Source organism: Miniopterus natalensis, chromosome 8, assembly GCF_054644295.1.
Source record: "Miniopterus natalensis isolate mMinNat1 chromosome 8, mMinNat1.hap1, whole genome shotgun sequence".
Lineage (NCBI taxonomy): Eukaryota > Metazoa > Chordata > Mammalia > Chiroptera > Miniopteridae > Miniopterus > Miniopterus natalensis.
In genome coordinates this window covers 41,787,750-41,806,509 of record NC_142088.1, presented here as the reverse complement: position 1 = coordinate 41,806,509, position 18,760 = coordinate 41,787,750, and the positions used below count along the sequence as shown (strand labels likewise).

The 18,760-nt window shown below is 39.0% G+C and overlaps 2 non-coding genes and 1 pseudogene across 2 annotated transcripts; all 3 read right to left on the bottom strand.

Annotated features, from left to right (window-relative positions):
* Positions 1-5,167: 5,167 nt before the first annotated feature.
* Positions 5,168-5,789, bottom strand: LOC107546551 (ubiquitin-conjugating enzyme E2 E1 pseudogene; annotated as a pseudogene).
* Positions 5,790-8,401: 2,612 nt separating this feature from the next.
* Positions 8,402-8,549, bottom strand: LOC148092609 (small nucleolar RNA SNORA57). Its single transcript, XR_015714932.1, has one exon. It is a non-coding gene; the product is annotated as a small nucleolar RNA SNORA57 (small nucleolar RNA).
* Positions 8,550-12,829: 4,280 nt separating this feature from the next.
* On the bottom strand, positions 12,830-12,936 carry LOC148092608 (U6 spliceosomal RNA). Its single transcript, XR_015714956.1, has one exon. It is a non-coding gene; the product is annotated as a U6 spliceosomal RNA (small nuclear RNA).
* Between the last annotated feature and the right edge of the window lie 5,824 nt (positions 12,937-18,760).

Genomic DNA, 18,760 nt, shown 5'->3' with positions numbered 1-18,760 from the left:
AGAACTGGTTTCTGGGCCCTCCTATTCCATTGATCTATTTTTGAGTAATGCTTCACCTCTTTTTCATTTTCTTGTCCCTGTCTGGTGGAGGTGCTAATGAATGGAGGAAGGTATGAAAAACAGTTGTCAGGATGGAGAAATACAAACTCCAAACCTGATCGTGAGGGCTTGGATCACTGAGGGGCCCTATGTCAAACTGTAGAAAAAGCACTCTGAACATGTTTGAGACATTAGTATCTAATGAAGCTTATAATAGTACTTTAGAAAAAGGTTTGCCCAAATTCAAAGAATGAAATGATTATCTGAAAATAAATTTATTAAACATGTTGGGTGAAAAGAGCAAAGAAAATTAAATGCAATATGCTCTCATTTTTATAAAACGGTGGCAAAATCCTGTGTATCTATGTGTGTATAAAACTGTTTATGTTATGTACATTTATGTAACTTCAAGATTGTATGAAGATGGATACTGAAGGATACTGTCAGTTTCCTATGGTTACTATAACAAATTGCCACAAACAACAGAGAGCAGTTAAATTCATAGAGATAGAAAGTAGAATGGTGGTTTCCAGGAGCTGAAGAAAGGGGAATGGGAGGTTGTTAGTGAATCGGTATATACAGAATTTCAGTTCAGCAAGATGAAGCATTCTGGAGATTGATTGCACAGCAATGTAAATGTACTTAACACTAAATGCACACAAAAATGCTTAAGGTGGTAAATTTTATGTTATGTGTATCTTACCACAATTTTTTTAAAGCTAAACTCTTGAGGTAGGTGTTATCATTAGCCTTACTTTGGAGGAAAATGAGACACTGTGCCTTGCCCAAGAGCACGATGACGGTAGATGAAAGAGCTGGGATTCAAATGCAGAACAACTTGACTCTAAAGGCCTTCCTCCTAATCGCTAGGACATATAAAAGGTAAAATTAATAGCCTCTAATTATTTTTTTAAAAAACAAACAGAGAAAAAAGATACCCCAAATAAAGTTATTCTGGTCTGGTTCTGAAGGGCAGAAGTCTGACATTGGCTTCCCTGAGCTAAAATCAAGGCGCTGGCAGGGCTGCACTCCCTGGAGTCTCTAGGGAGAATCTGTTCCTCACCTATTCCAGATTCTGGCATTCCTCGGTTTGTGGCTCACACTCCAATCTCTGTCCCTGTGGTCACATGGCCTTCTTCCCTTCTGTGAGTATCAGCCCTCCCTCCGCTTCTCTCTTATAAGGACGATGTGATTGCACTTAGGGCAACCCTGGATAATACAGGATAATCTTCCCATTTCAATCTCCTTAATTTAGTCACATCTGTAAAGACCCCTTTTCTATATAAGATGATACTTATAGGTCCCAAGAATTAGGACCTGCTATTTTGAGGGATCCATAATTCAGCCTACACACATATATGCTACATCGTCACCGTGGAGAGGGACAGCATGGCAGCCAGCCTTCCAGACGGGCCCCAGTGAGCCTTGCCTCTGATAATCACACCTTTTCCTACACTGATTGAGGGCTGTCTGTGTAACCAACGTCATGTGGCAGAAGTTAGAGTGCGTGATTTCCAGGCTAAGTCATAAAGGGCATTGTAGCTTCTGCTCTGTTCTCTTGGACAGATTGCTCTGAGGGAAACCCGCCATCATGTGAGGACATTCACGCAGCCCCGTGGAGAGGCCCGCATGCAGACAAACAGGTCTCCCACCAACAACCAGCACCAACTTGCCAACCAGGTAAGTGTGCCACCCTGGAAGCAGATCCTTGAGCCCCAGAGAAGTCTTGAATAACGACTGCATTCTCAGAACTGCCCAGGTACCCAGCCAAGCTTCTCCTGGCCCACAAAAATTATGAAAGATAATAAATGTTTATTATTGTTTTAAGTCATTCAATTGTGGGGCAATTTGTAACATAGGGGTTATGGGAGGAGAAATCAAACCCCCCCAAAAAACACTACACTTAAAAAAAAAAACCCTCTCTTTCTACCCATGCATTTAAGTAAAATTTTATATATATATTTTACAATTTTACAGAGACTATCTGGGGCTTATGCGATGTTCATCTCTGGGAATAGGAAATGGATTTGAATGGCACACAGCTTTCTACATTCCTGGGAGCAGAGAGGAAATAGGTGTAGTTTTGCTATAGTTACCTTGCATCTTTTCATACTAAGGAATATAATTAATGTCTGTTGTTATTGCTTGCCCAGTAGTCATCGTCCTTTCCTCTAGTAATAGTGTCCCACTTTTCCTCTAGGAAACTACCCTAGAAGGACATAAAGGAATAAGAGAATGAAAAAAGAGCCAGATTTGAAGGCAGAACTGGCTGAAAAAGAAAAAATGCCTCTGGGTGTTCTGCTTATGACTTCTATAATCTGTGTAAATCAAACATTAAAGTACCTAGTTATGTGTGTGTTATGACAATCCACTCGTCTCCTAAACCTTACAAACCCCTTAGAGGAAAGACTATGTATTGCTGTATAAGCTGTTAAAAACATCCAAAGATTTCTATTACTTAACAATTAAGTATAGATTAATGTAAAACATTCTGCAATATGGCCCAATCTATTTTTCTATTCTTTTCTCCTTCTACATAGCTGAGACATTAGTCAGCTCAGGCTGCTATAACAAGATGCCTTAGACAGAGCAGCTTAAACAATAGAAATTATTTTCTAATAGTTTCGGAGGCTGGAAGTCCAAGATCAAGGTCTCAACATGGTTAGTGTCTGGTGAGGCCTCTTTTCCTGGCTTGTAACCTTCTCACCGTGTCTTCACATGGACTTTCCTCTGTAAACACACACACACACACACACACACACACACACACACACACAGAGAGAGAGAGAGAGAGAGAGAGAGAGAGAGGGAGGGAGATCTGGTATCTCCTCTTCTTCTTATAAGGACATCAGCCCAATCTGTTTAGGGCCCCGCCGTTTTTACTGCCTTAATTATCTCCTTAAAGGCAGTATCTCTAAATACAATCACATTGGGGACTTATAGCCTCAACATATGAATTTGGAGGGGAGATGAGTCAGTTCATAACAGACATTTAGCACTCACTAAATATCCATGTGCTCCCTGACTTTCCCAGGTCTGTAGTCAGTCAGGGTCAGGTGGCTAGTCTGGCCAATTGTTGTTAGCAAAAGATACATGCATCACTTCTGGTGAAAGCTTTTAAAAGCTTGCGCATGGTCCTTCATGTCTCTCTACTCTTCTTTCCATGACCTAGAAGCCACATATTCTAAATGATGTAGCCTTGGTCCTTGAATGACTATGTTGGAGCCTTACCTCCAGTCAACTTGCTGGACATGTATCACAAATTAGAAATAAATCTTTGTGATATCAAGTGTAATTAAGCAAAACTTTGCAGTTCCTGACTAATTGTTAAATCTTATTCTTCAACCATAGTGAACTACTAAGTAAATGGAAAGATATCCCATGTTCATGAATTTGAAGCCTTCCCCAAATAGATTTATGAATGTAATACAAGCCCTATTAAAATTCCACTTTTTTTTTTTCCAAATGTGATAAGACAATCCTAAAGTTTATATGGAAATGCAAGGGATCCAGAATAGCCAAAACAACCTTGAAAGAAGAACAAAATCTGAAGATTCACATTTCTCAATTTCAAAACTTAGTACAAAGCTACAGTAAAGACAGTGTGGTACTGGCGTAAATATAGATGTATATATCAAGGGAATAGAATTGAGATTCCAGAAATAAACATTTACAGTCAATTGATTTTCAGCAAAGTTTGGTCTTTTCAACAGGTGGTTCTGGGTTAACTGAGTATGCACATGCAAAAGAATGAAGTTGAATTCCTGATTCACACTGTGTACAAAAGTCAGCTCAAAATGAATCAAAGGCCTAAGTGCAAGAGCTGAACATGACACCAAAAGCACAAGTGACAAAAGAAAAAATTAAAAGGTAAATTAGACTTCCTCAAAATTCAAAACATTCATGCTTCAAAGGACACCATTAAGGAAGTGAGCAACAACCCACAGATTGGGAAAAAATATTTGCAAACCATATACCTAATAAGGGTCTTGTATGCAGAATATACCAAAAAAACTCTTACAACTCAACAATGAAAAGAATACTAGTCCAACGTAAAAATGGGCAAAGGATCTGAACAGACATTTCTCCAAAGAAGACATACAAAAGGCCGGAAAGCACATTAAAGATGCTTAACTTAGCATCACTAATCATTAGGGAAATGCCAATCAAAGCCATAATGAGATAACACTAGGATGGCTAAAAGAAAAAAAGAGAGAAAAATAACAAGTGTTGGAGAGGATGTAGAGAAATTGGAACCTTTGTACATTGCTACTGGAAATGGAAAATGATGCAGCTGGTTTGGAAAACAACCTGGCAGTTCCTTAAAAAGTTAGTTACTATGACCCAGACTTTCCACTCTTAGTTATATTCCCAAGAGAACTGAAAACAAATAGCCACAAAGAAACTTGTACATGGATATTCATACATTCTTTTTTGTTTGTTTTAATATTGTTTATTAGCACAGTAACAAATGCAGACTTAAGTAGCCCACAGCATGTAACCAATGCACTGAGTAACTCCTATTCCAAGCCTTACTGTTAACAGCTTAAGGTATTTTACTACAGGTTTTCATGAATCCTGATTCAAACCTGTAATCTTTTCACAACAACGTATATTGGCATATAAAACAAAATATGTAACTACTAATTTCCTATATGGTATCTTATAGCCATGTGTCCACTTAATATATATGAGATGACAGTCTCTAAAAACTGTTAAGGATCAATGTTCCCTTCTAAGAAGAGAAAACAGGTTTCAATTTTTTCAAACAAAAAAGTATGTAGTCTTGGAAGGACTTCACATAAAAGGCCATGTGTGTAACCTGCACAAAATTAAGCTGTTTTAAATTTATAGACTACAAGCAACTGAATTCAAATGTCTATTCTCTGTACTACATTTCAGCTCATATTGCGGAACTAATGACAATCTTAAATGTTGCTATTACCAATTCTGCCCACTGTAGCAAGATACCTTAAGTTACAACAAATCTTAGGAAATAAGACTGGATAATATATGTTATAGAAGTACCCTCCTCTTTACTAACTCCCACCCTCCCCCACCCCTTCAAAATATCTCTTCAAGGTAGCACTCTCTGTGATAAATAATGTAAGAATTGTGAACACCCAATTTATGTAGCGGCTCTCTTGGCCTGCTGTCTGGCCATTCTGTCATGTTCTGTTCTGTTGGTCCTTTACTGAGCGGCAATACTTCCAGCCAAAGGGTCAGCAGAATTCCAGTCTGTAGGAAGTGAGCCGGTAGAAAGACAGGCTTTAGAAATGGTAGTGCTGGACTCCAGTTATCTTTCAATATGTGCAAGCAAGTAGCGCCTTGACTATTAATATTGCACTGATAGATTCTTGTCTGAAATGTAACCTTTGGAGGCTTGCCGGGGTATTGCGGTGTAAAAGTAGTATCGTGGAAGACTACGCCACCCTCAGACACGACCCTGGCGGCCTGGAATGGCTGATCTCCACCCACAGACGTTGCTGCCTTTGGGACCAGCGCTGCAGTTAGGTGCAGGGTCGAAAGCGGTATCGGCCAGTGCCTTCTGAATCCTCTTGCTGACTTTACTCTCCTTCTTCTTGGGGGGTGTTTCTTTCTTTCTCAGTTTGCTGGCTGGAGGAAAAAGATGAGGAAGAGCTGGTGCTGGTCCTCGAATCCTCATTCGACAGGAAACTCCCCAACCTGCAAACAGCCCCCCTCCTTGTGTCTGGCTCCTCCGTGACGCTGTGGCAGCTACTCTCGTACATTCTTATTTACAATAGCCAGAGAGTGGAAACAATCCAAATGTCCCTCAATTGCTCAGTGGATACACATGTTCTAAATGCTTCCTTATTTTCTGAAAAGATCTTTCTCTGACCCAAATCTAGAATCAGCCATTTCTCCAAGGAGTCCTGACTTCTTTCATCATTGAGGAATGGAATTTAGAAACCAAAATCTGGGCACCTGGTGTGTTTGTTGCTACTGGGCTTTAGTTGCTTCTAGGCACTGTCAGTGGACAGGGCTAGGTTTTCCAGTACTAGTTTTTTTTTTTTTAAAAAGCATCCTAACTTGTAAACTTTTAAGATACCCATTCACCCTCTATAGTCTCCGGTGAATATTTATAAATTTCCAATGGTGGAATCCCACATGCTAGAACTTCAGAGAAACAAATTGCGTGGTAATATATAGAAAACGGGGGAACATGTAGTAAGAATGAGAAATAAGCTTTTGTTATAGGCCATTGAAATTTGGGGTCATTTGTTATAACTACATAATCTAACCTATTCTGACTGTTAGAGTAATTAGGCACAAACCACTGGCCTATGTACAAATAGTCACTTTAATATAAAATAGCAAGAAGTATTAGGAAATTAAAATCTTGTTTGTTTTCTCATAAATCAGTAAGGCATCAAAAGAGCAAAAGACCTATCAGAAATTTCAACCTGGCCAAATTTCCTAAAAGGCACCTGGTACTCATGTCTGACATAATAAGGGCCAGTTTCTATATAACAGAGGTTGAAAACTCAAGAGAAACGGATTAACAAGGGTCATGTTTTCCATATAAAAATCACTTCACTAGAATCTGAGGACTCCATGTCACTGTACAGATTTATGGAGAAAACAGAATTCTTAACAGAGCCTCGGGCATCTGCTCCTATCATGGAGGGAAAGCACCCCCAGAAGCAAGTAGACAACATTTGCCTAGAACCTGCTATTATTATACTCTGTGCATATGGTAGCTAAAAACTCATTAGTTCTGTAATTCTGGCTGAAGTTGGCAAGCCACCTCCAGAAATATTTCATACAAGCAAAGTGACAGATGGCAGTTTCCTTTGTTATAGGATGAGCTGGTCAGGGTAGTGGTCAGGCACACAAAACTCATCCAGATAAGAGTGAAACTGCTCTTATGGAAAGTAATTTATTTGCAGCTTCTGATAAATTAATCTTCGCGTGGTTGACCTCATTTTTGTCACCCAAGAATACATTATCAGTCAGATTTACATAATTTCTTTCAAATAAGATTGCCAAATATATTTCAGTGGCCACCATGAGGTAGATATATAATTATTTTGGAGCAGCAAAAAAAAAGGGTAGTCATTTTATTTTAACTTCCCTCTCACAACTTTTTATCTGTTTTTCTTTCCAGTATCCTATCCCCAACCTTTTTCTTTTAGTAAAAATGTCCCAATAACATTTTGAGCCTCCCTGCCATTATCCATGTGCTTCAGGATAATGTGCCATGTGGCTGTACCCACATCCATCCCCAAGCTCTAGTGATGAGGACATGGCCCAAACCTGGGCAAGCAGAATACTGACTCTCCTGCCCTCATGACTGGTTCAGAGATGGGCATGTGGCCCAACTTGGGCCAATGAGAGTTTTCCTCCAGTTTTGCACTAGAACTATTAAGAAAGAGATAGTCTCCTGCCAATGGATGGAATGTAAGCCTGGAGTCGCTTTTGGAATCTTTGCTACCATTTTAGGAGAACCTGGCTGACAATCCAGAAGAAAGCAAAACCAAGAGATTCCTGACCTCACCTTTTGTGTACCTAGTCCAAATAAGCCACCATATAGTAGGCTTTTTCATTTACATGAATCAGCAAATTTCCTTTTTTTTTTTTTAGCTGTTGGATTTCTTTTATTTGCAACCATAAGAGTTCTGACTAATGCACTCATTCTGATAGGACAAACAGCCAGAAAAATATTACAGTCCTCCCTGGTCTTATCTCTATGACTTAGTCATTGAGCCAGAAATGCAACACAAATAAAATTTCTTCCCAGTATACTAGTACATTTTCCCAAAGAACTGCAAAGCATTTACAAACCTCAGAGAACGTCTAGGCTATGAGGCACCTTGGAAGAACACCTAACTCTTGTTAATAGAGTTAAAAATATCATTGACCTTTTCTTGAGAATAGGCTGTGTGCCAAGGACTGTACAAGGCATTTTATAGCTTTATCTTATTTAATATTCACAACTTATTTATTTGGTTGGTATTATTATGCCCAATTTACCAATGGGGGAGTTGAGGCTCAGATACATTAATTTTCCTGAGGTGATTCAGGTCATAGGTGATTGCTCCAGCCGTTAAACTCCTGTCTTTCTGGCTCAAAATCCGTGCTCTTCTAAGCAACATTGCCTGTCTTTTTTCTTACGTCAAATTGTGTCAACATTGACCTTTCTGTCAATGCCTGCTTACTCACCCCAACTGTTTGGTCTCCCTCCTCCTGGGGTCCTAGCTGCATAGACCAGAAATGGACACCTGATCTGGGCATTAGATCCACTTGGGAATTTAAGTATGAAACATGGAAGGAAGTTTCACTCCGTGGCAGATATTTATTTATTTATTTATTTATTCATTTATTTATTTATTTATTTTCCCTGTGTCCCGGCGCTTGACGATAGAACCAGTGGACTGGAAACTGTCAGCACTGAAGACATGATGCTGAGGGGGCAGGAGCCCTTTCCATCTGCCTTCGTACATTACTGAGACCAGACCTCACACCAGACCCCTCCCAAGAAGAGGAGGGTTCAATAGTAGATTCTTAAGCTGACAAGGCATATATGTTATCTGTAAGGCACACTTTTCCAGCTTAAAGAACCATATGGTCTTATATCTTTCATTTTTTCCACTTATTTACTGAAGTTCTCACATGTTCTTTTCCAGGATCTCCCTGTGAAGTCTTTCCACAGAATTGTCCAAGACTCTTGGGGGCTTTCTTGGTGCAAAAGAATCCATCCTGTCAAACTGCAAAAGAAAGAGCTGGAAATCTGATTAACTTCACTTGCAGTATTAGTGTGATCCCTGCCACACAGCATCACACCTCAATGCTGGTTTTGTGCAGGCTGATGGATACTTATCTGTCTCCATTAGCCCAGAGTCTCATGCTCAGCCTCTGAGATCAGAGCTTTCTTGACTTTCGTTCACTTATTCAACACAATGGCAGGAGATGTGGGTTTCACAGAGAATCCAGCTGTCAGAATTTTGTGTTTAGTCTCCTGGTCTCCACGTTGAACTCACCCTTCCCTTTTGGTGCCATCCCTTTTGGAAACTGCAGTGCTCTGTTCTGCCAGAGGGTAGGGCCACTTCAGTTGACCCTGATAAGCTATTGGACTTCAATTCTAAGAACAAACGGGTACCACTCGGCACCCATACCCCAGGGCCAATATCCTGGTTTGGTCTTACCCTGAGCTATTGGCAACTTGATCTTATTACTCTGACTTTGAGTTTTGGCTTCCTTTCCAGAATTGATTGTTTTATTTATCTTACTTTTTTCTTTATTCGTTTCTTCTATTAAAAATGTGATTTAGTAATATTTTATCCATCATTTCCATGTGTTTATAGTGGGAAGAGGTTCTCTGTCACTCTATTGTCAACATTGATGAACTGGAAGGGTCCAGAATCCTCTTTACTCTTCTGTGAGATTGTGAAGAAGGAATGAAGAGTTAACTGCTTTCTGCTGAGAACCTAGCATTGAGAACCAAAGAGTAATATTCTCTTCCAGCTAAACTCAGTGACTTAAGATCAGTGTAACTAAAATGTGACAACTTATAGATAAAAAATGTTTTATAAGAGTGAACGATGCCATTGTGAAAGGACATGCAATTGTTTACTTTTATAGAGATGGAACTGAGGCTCAGAAGTTCAATAACTTGCCCAAAGTTATGATGACAGTAAGTGGGAGAACCAAGGCTTTAAGCTAAGGCTCTGAGACCAGAGAACAAACTCTCCCTACTGTGTTGCCTCTTAGGAAATTGTAATCTTTATAACAAGAAGAGATATTTCAAAAGATAAAAGTTAAAGAATCAGAATAGATATATGTAAGGGCTAAGTTGTGTAGTACAGAAAAAGCTGTAAAGGGAAGATATCAATGCCGGGTAATGTATCTCCCTTCATTCCTGTTGAGAGAAACCAAACAGCTGTGCATCAGCTGAATGCACTCCTCACAGAAAGAATTACCTGTCGAGCACAGTTTTGGAAGAGCTCAGCAGATGGCTTCCAAATTAGAGATGCCCACATGAGCTGTGAAGGCTATAATGGATTTCAAACGCCTATGTCTATCTCTCTGGCAAATGACATTGCTGTGACAAAGTGGATTTTTTTTTTTTTTTTTTTATCTGAGCTGTATTCACTTATAAAGTGAGACATATCTGCCTTCCATGGATTGGATCAAAATCTGTGTGGACATCAGATTGTGTGTCATAGTTAACCCAATGATATTGGGTAATTCTCAGGTTAGTGATACTCTAGTTGATTTTATTACCCCTAATATTCCCACTTATTTCTTCACAAGATAAAAAGACCTGATTTTCCAAGGGAATATGCTATTTCCTGATGGAAAGCTGATGAGAAGCAAGGTTGTGGGTTTTAATTCTAATGCTCTTGGCTGTCTGTATATAACAGAAAATCCAACTGAAAGTGGCTTAAACAGGAAGGAATTTCTTTTTCCTCATAGGAATTCTGAAATAGAGTGATTTCCAGATTGGTTAACTTAAGAGTTCAGCAGTGTCATCAAAGACTCTGGCTCTTCCCATGTTTTCTTGTTCCTATCCCTAAAGCTTTGGTTTTTGTCCCCTCACTTGTCTCATCATGGTTTCAATATGGCTGTTCCATCTCCAGGCATCTTCCCCTCAGGCAGCAATGTTGAGACTTCAAAAAAGTACAGTTTTTTCCTCCCAATTGGAGGAAAACTTCTCGAAGCTACCACTCACCCCAGAAAAGTTTCTTTCAAGTCTCATTTGCCAGAATTTCCTTAGATATCCATTTCTAAACAATCAATGGCAAGAAAAATGGAATTTCCACAATGGATTTTGCTAACAGAGACTTACTCTTTGGGGCTGGGGCTGGGCACATGGCCATGATAAGGTGAACAAAATCAGGGTTTCATTGGTAAGCAATATGAGAGGGACTGTGTCTGTTGAAAGGAAACCAACAATATGTGCCACACTTAAGTCCTGTTGGACTTGGGAAATCTGCTAACAATTATTACCTCGGTCAATTAGTTGAATAAGGACTATTGTTATTTAGCCTCCATTTGGGACCAGAAATACTTTATTAGTTCATGAAGTTTGAGCCTATATCTTTTTTTTAAAATCCTTACTTGAGAATATGCTTTTTAAATTGATTCTTAGTAAAAGAGGGGGAAAGAGAGAGGGAGATTGGTTCTCACATATGCACCTTGACGAGGGAGTGGGCCTGCAACCTAGGTATGTGCCTGACCAGGAATCAAACACACAACCTTTTGGTGCACAGGTTGAGGCTCCAACCAACTGAGCCACCTGGCCAGGGCTTGAGCCTGTATCTTAAAACACTATAGTTTTATCTGCTTAGAACAGCATCCCTTTTTCTTTGAAAATAAAACTTTTCACCATTCCAAACAAGTGATTCTTTTGGGCACTGCTAATCACAATACCCATTCTCCTGGCCACAGAGTTGAGCACATGACTCAGGAGGGGCCAAACATATTCTACCTCTGTGGCCATAGTGATTGTTCAAGATGGGCCCATGGCCCAAGCTAATTCAAGAGACTTTCTCAAGATTTTTCTAATTGGACATGAAAAAATAATTTGAGTATTAGGATGGGATTCAAACATAGGCATATAAAGCCTGTACACAAATGTAGCCATGATTCTTGATGCATACTTATAGCTGGCCTGAAACAATGAGGCCGTGTGCAGAAAAAAACACAAGCAAGATATGGGGTGGAGGGAGAGAAAGAAAGGACAGAGACAGAAACTTGGTAGGGTTCGATTCCCTAAACCCCTCATTTCTGCCCTCTTTGAGGCTTGATATTTTGAACCAATAATTTTGTTGTTGTTGTTTAAGCTAATTTGAATTAGATTTCTCTTAATTGCCACAATAAGAGTCCTGACTAAAGAGAGTCTAAACTATGTAGTTGAGGAGGATTAACATTCAAATTATACAATGGAGGCACCATATCAGTTAGGGTCCAATCAGGAGGCAGAAACTATACAGTAATCTGAACAGAGGAAGTTTAATATAAAGAATTATTAACGCCCGGCTGAGTGTGGCTCAGCGGTTGAGCATCGACCTGGGATCCAGGCGATTGGGGTTTGATTCCTGATCAGGGCATGTGCCCAGGTTGTGGGCTTGATCCCCAGTTGGGGGCGTGCAGGAGGCAGCCGATCAGTGACTCTCTTATCATTGATGTTTCTATCTCTCTTTCCCCTCTCCTTTCTTCTCTCTGAAATCAATAAAGATATATTTTTTAAAAAAATTATTAACTATAACAGAGGATTGGAGTAATGAGGGAAAGTGTAGTAAGAAATAAAGAGAACTCTAAGTAACGTAGGACTAACAGCTGTAAGGAACAGCCACTACCCTTATGCTGAGATAAGGTAATCACAGAAGAGTCCCCAAGTCCCTGTAGGCTGAACCTGACCTTGTTGAAGTGGGTATGAGATGTGAGTCACTGAATGGCAGAGAAGTCTCTGGTGCTATGTTAGGGGAACTTACTGGAAATTTGCCTTGCTTAAGAAACAGGGGGGAGGTGTCTTCCTGGAAGCATTCCACTACAAATCCACCTAAGTGGGGTGGCAAGGGGAGCTGCTGGCTACTGAGTACTGCTGACCACCATGTGCTGTAGTAGCACAGTTTTGGAGAAAACTCATGACTTTCTGGTGGCCAGAGAAGCTACCTGTACTACAGGAGCCTGCTGCAAGACACAAAGGAACCAGGAAGGGAAACAACTTCTTCCTTCAACGTCTCTCCAGCAAACCCTACTAAAAAGGCTTAACATTTTGTCAATTGACAAAGGAAAAACACTTAAAGGGCCCATCTTCTTTTTTTAAAATATGGAATGCTTCACAAATTTGTGTGTCATCCTTGCACAGGGTCCATGCTTATCTTCTCTGTATTGTTCCAATTTTAGTATATGTGCTGCCAAAATGAGCAACCACATTCATTTTTGCAGTACAGACAATGAACAGTGAATTTGGAGCTGAGAGGCAATAAGTTGATAACTGACAATAAGTTGAGATACTGGAATATCTGGATACCTCATAATGTGTTGAGTCAGGGGTCCAAGAATAAACATGGCTTACTTGATGATATGCTTGATGAATATAGGTGCAAAAATTCTCAACAAAATATTAACAAACTGAATTTAGCAATGCATTAAAAAGATTATGTAACATAACCAAGTGGGGTTTATCCCAGGGATGCAAGGGTAGTTCAACCTCTGTAGATCAACCAGTGTGACATATGACATTAACAAAATGAGAAATAAAAATCATATTATTATTTCAATAGATGCAAAAAACCATTTGAGAAAATTCAACATCCTTTTATGATAAAAATTTTCAACAAAGTAGGTATAGAAAGGACATAGTTCAACATAATAAAGGCTGTATATGACAGACCCATAGCTAATATCATACTCAATAGTGAAAAGCTAAAAGCTTTTCCTCTAAGACCAGGAAAAAGACAAGGATGCCCATTCTCACCACTTCTATTCAGCATAGTATTGGAAGTCCTAGTCACAGCAATTAGACAAGAAAAATAAATAAAAGGCATCTAAATGGGACAGGAAGAAGTAAAACTCTCATTATTTGCAGATGACATGATATTATATATAGATAACCCTAACGATGTCATAAAAAAGCTATTAGAACTAATAAATGAATTCAGTAAAGTAGCAGGTTACAAAATTAATATTCAGAAAGTGGTTGCACTTTTAGATACCAATAATAAAGTATCAGAAAGAGAAATTAAGAAAATAATCCCATTTACAGATGCATCAAAAAGCATAAAATATCTAGGAATAAATTTAACCAATGAGGCCAAAGACATACTCTGAAAACTATAAGACATTTAAGAAAGAAATTGAAGAGAATACAAATAAATGGAAGGCTATACCATGATCATGAATTGGGAAGGTTAATATTGTTTAAATGTCCTCACTACCTAAAGCAATATACAGATTCAGTGCCATTCCTATTAAAATACCAATGTCATTCCCAGAACTAGAACAACTAATTTTAAATAGCCACAGCAATCTTGAGAAAGAAGAAAGTGGGAGGTATCATGTGCCTGGATTTCAAGCTATACTACCAACCTACAATAATGAAAACAGTATGGTACTGGAATAAAAGAGATATATAGATAAATGGGATAGAATAGAGAGCCCAGAAAGAAATCCTTGCTTATATGGTTAGTTAATTTATGACAAAGTTGGTAAAGATATGCAATGGAGTAAAGACAGTCTCTTCAATAAATGGTGCTGGGAAAACTGGACAGATACATGCAAAAAAAAAAAAAAAAAAAGAAAGAAAGAAAGAAAAAGAAATTGTATCACTTTCTTATACTATATATAAAAATAAATTCAAAATGGATTAAAGACTTAAATGTAAGACCTGAAACCATAAAACTCCTGGAAGAAAACAAAAGCAGTAAACTCTTTGACATCACTCTTAGTAATGCCTTTTTGGGTATGTCTCCTTGGGCAAGGGCAGCAACAACAAAAATAAACAAATGGGATTACATCAAACTAAAAAGGTTTGTACAGTGAAGGAAATCATCAACAAACCAAAAAGACAACATATTGAATGGAAGAAGATATTCACAAATGACACATCTGATAAGGGTTTCATATCCAAAAAAATATAAGGAACTCATACAACTTAACATCAAAACAAAACAAAACAAAAATCCAATTAAAAAATTGGCAGAGGACAGGAACAGACATTTCTCCAAAGAGGATATACAGATGGCCAATAGGCATGAAAAGCTGCTCAACATCTCTAGTCAGGGAAGTACAAATCAAAACCACAATGAGGTATTATTTCATACCTGTCAGAATGGCATCATCAAAAAATCAGCAAATAACAAGCGCTGATGAGGATGTGGAGAAAAGGGAGCACTTATACACTGTAGGTGAGATTGTAAATTGGTTCCGCCAGTATGGAAAACAGTATGGAGATTCCCCAAGAAATTAAAAACAGAGCTGTCATATGACCCAGCAATTTCACTTCTGGATATTTATCCAAAGAAAACAAAAAAACTAATTTGAAAATATATATGCACCCTATGTTTATTGCACCATTAATTATATCATTACTTACAATAGCCAAGATACAGAAGCAACCTAGGTGTCCATCACATCTAAAGATGAATGGATAAAGAAACTGTGGAATGTACATTCAATGGCATATTACTCAGCTATAAAAAAATAAAATAAAATCTTGCCATTTGTGACAACATGGATGGACCCATAATGCATTATGCTAAGTGAAATAAATCAGACTTCACAGGACAAATACTGTATGTTTTCACTTATATGTCAAATCTTAAAAAAATGAATAAACCAAACAGAGACAGGCCCATAGATAAAAAAATGATGGTTGTTAAAGGGAAGGGAGGTGGGGCATGGATGAAAAAAAGAAATAACCTTCTATGCAAAAGTTACAGGGATTCATTAGTCAAAAAAGAAGAAGAAGAAAGAAAGAAGAAAGAAAGAAAGAAAGAAAGAAAGAAAGAAAGAAAGAAAGAAAGAAAGAAAGAAAGAAAGAAAGAAAGAAAGAAGGGAGGGAGGGAGGGAGGGAGGGAGGGAGGGAAGGAGGGAGGGAGGGAGGGAGGGAAGGAGGAAGGAAGGAAGGAAGGAAAAGAAAGGAAAGAAAGGAAAAGAAAGGAAAAGAAAGGGAAGAAAGGGAAGAAAGGGAAGAAAGGGAGAAAGGAAGAAAGGAAGAAAGGAAGAAAGGAAGAAAGGAAGAAAGGAAGAAAGGAAGAAAGAAAGAAAGAAAGAAAGAAAGAAAGAAAGAAAGAAAGAAAGAAAGAAAGAAAGAAAGAAAGAGAAAAAGAAAGGAAGGAAGGAAGGAAGGAAGGAAGGAAGGAAGGAAGGAAGGAAGGAAGGAAGGAAGGAAGGAAGGAAGGAAGAAAGGAAGAAAGGAAGAAAGGAAGAAAGGAAGAAAGGAAGAAAGGAAGGAAAAGAAAAAGATTGCCTTACTTGACCTTGAAGAAACATGCAACCTTAGTAGTGTTTCAAGATAACTGCTCCCCAAGCAATTTCTTTATAGCAATTAAAAAACTTGACCCAGGATTATTCAGCTCACTTTATGGTTGTTGTATAAACGAACTGAACTCGGATAGAAGATTTTGCCATAGTGAAGCTCATGTTGGCTATCCTTTCCCTTGCCATGAAAAGTTGTACAGCTTGTCATTGGTAACAGCCATTTGGTAACTCTGTTAGGCTAGAGCCTGGAAAAAATACATTCTATTTTACAAGGAAGAGAATTCTGTGTAACAGACAGAGCGCAGGTTTTGGAGTTGGACTGCCTCAGTTTGAAGCTTCAGTTGCCTCCTTGTTAGCTATGTGTGTTTGTGCAGGATACTTAACCATTCCCTTCCCTATTTATTTCATCTATAAACTCATGATAATAATAGTCTCTTCCCCAAGGTTGCTTTGAGAATTGAGTGAGTTAATATGCTCAATTGCTTGGAACAATTCCATTTTTCATAGTAAGTGGTTGATAAATGGTAGCTATTATTATTAAAATCAGACCCTGGAAAGTACGACCACCAGAGGGCTATAAAGGGAGACAAGGTTAAATTATTTGGAAACCCACAAACCCTCATGTACTTTTCTTTTCCGAAAGACCTCTTCTGCAGATGTAAAAAAAAAAGAGAGAGAGAGTAGGGGAGAGAGGGGAGAGAGAAAGAGAGGGAACCGAGTGGCCGATTTCTGCTCTATTTTCCCATGCTCCTGATCAGGCTCCACTTAGCTGAAGGCCCAACATTCTTTGATTTCTATAGTGAAGGCCGGGCCTGCGGCAAGAGGAGTCTCCATCGTCTTCCGCCGACATTTTCTCAGAGGAGAGAACAGCTCTGTTCTGATTTTATTATGTAGCGAATGATTGATAATGTGAACAGTCATTGTGTCTATCCTGACCCTGAACAAAAATTTGCAAAAGATCCTCTCTTCAAATTGCTGTGCGTAGAAGGACCCGCCCCATGAGGCTTTTCCTTCTATTCATGGACCCCAAAATGCAGAAAAGGGACTGGGGGAAAGAGCCTGGGAAAAGGAAGGCCTGTGGCAGTGGGGACAGGGCCCATTCACAGACTTGAAATAAGGAAGAGACTGAGTTCCAGGTGGTAGAACAAAGACCCAAGAGTAGAAGTGAAAGGAAGATTTTGGCTGAATATAAGGTAAAATTTCCTAATAGAACCATTCTAAAATAAGCTAGGGACTATGCTAAGTAGTGATTTCTCCAAAGAAGACATGTTCAGGGGCAGGTAATGGATATTGTAGAGTTGATGTCTCCATTGATGGAGAGAATGGATGAGGTGACCCCTAGGCTTTCTATGATTCCATGGCACTTGAGGGACAAAGGGACAGCTATACTCAGACAATGTTATAGAGAGCTGCTTGATAATGGTTACTTGTTCAAAGGCTCAGGCATAAACCTATTCTTCTTTGGGTATCATGACTCACCAGACATTGTCAAGGCTTTCCATTATTGAATCTTAGCAAGCCACTGCCAATTATTATTCTGCTTTTGCAAAGGAAGAAACTGAGGTTCAGAGAATTTAACTCGCCAGTCTTAGTTAGAATCCAGTCTTATCTGTCTTTAAAGACTATGTTCTTAACCATTTTACTAAGCTGCAACATTGATTACAAATGTGTAAACAGTCCGACTGGGCATTGTTCAGCAGTTGAGCATCAACTTAGGATCTAGGAGATCACGGTTCGATTCCAGGTCGGGACACATGCCTGGGTTGCGGGCTCGGTCCCCAGTCGGGGGCATCCAGGAGGCAGCCGATCAATGACTCATCATTGATATTTCTATCTCTCTCTCCCCCTCTCCCTTCCTCTCTCTGAAATTAATAAAGATATATATATTTTTAAAAACACACACACAAAACAACAACAAAAAAAACAAATGTGTAAACAAAATCTATATATAAAGTCACACAAGCTTTAGAGGTAGTTAACAGCCAGTCCTTAACAATATCTTGATTTTTTCTCTCTCTTCTACTCTCAGAAGTTTTAAAGCTGTCAGACCTATGGCATGCTATGAATAAACCACTCTTTAAAAGTCATAGTAGATATTATAGGGCTTCTCCTTTTGGGTATGTTCATTCAGAATTTTGAATAGTATGACTTCCATGTATTTAATGGCATCAGTCTTTCTCTAATATCTCCTTTCCTTGCTTTTCCTTCTTCCTGTTCAGAAAAAAAAAAATCATGTTCTTCTAGGTAAGGAAAAATTGTCTCTTCTACCCTTCTAGGTTCTGTGGCTGGTCTAAGAATGAAATTGATATAAAATAGATTAACAGGAGGGGGGAGACCTAATTTTAATTACATCCACACCTACATGGGAGCCACATAAAGATAATGAAACTCAAAAGGCAGCCAGACTATCGAGATTTATACCGTCCTGAGCTAAGGAAAGCGATAAGGGGTTGGGGTTTCTAGGAGGTGGTGGTGGTGGGAAAGTAAGTTATGGGAAGGTGAGAGGGGGAAATGCACGGTAAATAAAGGACACCTTGTTATGCAGATATGTCTCTCAGGTTAAAAAAAGTCATCTCCAGTGGTAACTCTCTTCCTAATCCAAGAATGGGAATTTCCTTTATAAATGTAGATTTCCCCTACAGCTGGGGAAACTTGTACTTTCTTTTAGGCAGTTAAGGGGGTAGTAAAGGGCTTTTCCTGAGTCTGCCGGGCCTTGATGGCCTTCAGCTCAAAATAATCCGCATGCCACAGTGCCACACATTTTGGGGTG